Source organism: Schistocerca serialis, chromosome 2, assembly GCF_023864345.2.
Source record: "Schistocerca serialis cubense isolate TAMUIC-IGC-003099 chromosome 2, iqSchSeri2.2, whole genome shotgun sequence".
Taxonomy (NCBI): Eukaryota; Metazoa; Arthropoda; class Insecta; order Orthoptera; family Acrididae; genus Schistocerca; species Schistocerca serialis.
The window spans coordinates 826583666-826586091 of record NC_064639.1 but is presented as its reverse complement, the minus strand read 5'-3'; the positions used below and the strand labels follow the sequence as shown (position 1 = coordinate 826586091).

At 52.4% G+C, this 2426-nt stretch overlaps 1 non-coding gene across 1 annotated transcript; it reads left to right on the top strand.

Moving 5' to 3' along the window:
• Positions 1-252: 252 nt before the first annotated feature.
• Trnaa-agc (transfer RNA alanine (anticodon AGC)) lies at positions 253-325 on the top strand. Its single transcript has one exon. It is a non-coding gene; the product is annotated as a tRNA-Ala (tRNA).
• Positions 326-2426: the final 2101 nt, after the last annotated feature.

Sequence of the window (2426 nt, the reverse complement as noted above, 5' to 3'; positions counted from 1 at the left end):
CAGTTAGACCGATGAAATAAGAAACAAATATATAAAAGTTCCCCTTTAGCTGTACGAGACATGCGCTGAGCGGAAGCCGTTATTTCAAGGACGCCACTGGGCCGCTTTCTCCCGAAGGACGCAGCTAATGCTGAGTGCGGAGCAAGTCTGCGAACAAATCGCGTCTGCACGTGAGTGTGACACTGATAATAAACACCTACAAACTCCCTGAAATTAGCTTGTGTAACTAGATTCTGAGGCCATACAGTCAACGGGGGCGTAGCTCAGATGGTAGAGCGCTCGCTTAGCATGCGAGAGGTACCGGGATCGATACCCGGCGCCTCCAATTATTTTAACTTATCCCTTTTCCCCGTGAGGGCCACACCTCAACGTCAACAACTTCGGGATGTTCATAAAGAAGGGCGCTTGTTGATTTGTATGACAGTAGTACAATAAAATATTAGAAAGATAATACGAACTTGGTAGTGGCGTAGTGGCTGACGATTACTCATCACTATTTTCAGTAGCAGATGATGAATGAAATCTTGCAGTGAAATTTTACGTAAACCTGGGTATACGCAGCTATGAAAAAATTCCATATATCAACATAAGCCCGCAAAGAATACCCAACGGCACGAAGCATCTACAATTATTACTCTGCAATTCACATTTAAGTGCTTGGCAGAGGGTTCATCGAACCACAATCATACCAACTCTCTACCAAATCGTATACAATCTTTGTTGTTGTGAAGAAATCAATTCTGTTGACATGAACGAAGCCTAAATCATTTTGGCAGAAGTAGTTGGTTCAAATGGCTCGGAGCACTATGGGACTTAACATCTGAGGCCATCAGTCCCCTAGACTTAGAACTACTTAAACCTAACTAACCTAAGGACATCACACACACTCATGCCCGAGGCAGGATTCGAACCTGCGACCATAGCAGCAGCGCGGTTCCGGACTGAAGCGCCTAGAACCGCACGGCCACAACGGCCGGCGCAGAAGTACACTCCTGGAAATGGAAAAAAGAACACATTGACACCGGTGTGTCAGACCCACCATACTTGCTCCGGACACTGCGAGAGGGCTGTACAAGCAATGATCACACGCACGGCACAGCGGACACACCAGGAACCGCGGTGTTGGCCGTCGAATGGCGCTAGCTGCGCAGCATTTGTGCACCGCCGCCGTCAGTGTCAGCCAGTTTGCCATGGCATACGGAGCTCCATCGCAGTCTTTAACACTGGTAGCATGCCGCGACAACGTGGACGTGAACCGTATGTGCAGTTGACGGACTTTGAGCGAGGGCGTATAGTGGGCATGCGGGAGGCCGGGTGGACGTACCGCCGAATTGCTCAACACGTGGGGCGTGAGGTCTCCACAGTACATCGATGTTGTCGCCAGTGGTCGGCGGAAGGTGCACGTGCCCGTCGACCTGGGACCAGACCGCAGCGACGCACGGATGCACGCCAAGACCGTAGGATCCTACGCAGTGCCGTAGGGGACCGCACCGCCACTTCCCAGCAAATTAGGGACACTGTTGCTCCTGGGGTATCGGCGAGGACCATTCGCAACCGTCTCCATGAAGCTGGGCTACGGTCCCGCACACCGTTAGGCCGTCTTCCGCTCACGCCCCAACATCGTGCAGCCCGCCTCCAGTGGTGTCGCGACAGGCGTGAATGGAGGGACGAATGGAGACGTGTCGTCTTCAGCGATGAGAGTCGCTTCTGCCTTGGTGCCAATGATGGTCGTATGCGTGTTTGGTGCCGTGCAGGTGAGCGCCACAATCAGGACTGCATACGACCGAGGCACACAGGGCCAACACCCGGCATCATGGTGTGGGGAGCGATCTCCTACACTGGCCGTACACCACTGGTGATCGTCGAGGGGACACTGAATAGTGCACGGTACATCCAAACCGTCATCGAACCCATCGTTCTACCATTCCTAGACCGGCAAGGGAACTTGCTGTTCCAACAGGACAATGCACGTCCGCATGTATCCCGTGCCACCCAACGTGCTCTAGAAGGTGTAAGTCAACTACCCTGGCCAGCAAGATCTCCGGATCTGTCCCCCATTGAGCATGTTTGGGACTGGATGAAGCGTCGTCTCACGCGGTCTGCACGTCCAGCACGGAAGCTGGTCCAACTGAGGCGCCAGGTGGAAATGGCATGGCAAGCCGTTCCACAGGACTACATCCAGCATCTCCACAATCGTCTCCATGGGAGAATAGCAGCCTGCATTGCTGCGAAAGGTGGATATACACTGTACTAGTGCCGACATTGTGCATGCTCTGTTGCCTGTGTCTATGTGCCTGTGGTTCTGTCAGTGTGATCATGTGATGTATCTGACCCCAGGAATGTGTCAATAAAGTTTCCCCTTCCTGGGACAATGAATTCACGGTGTTCTTATTTCAATTTCCAGGAGTGTAGTTCGAGGATTTTCT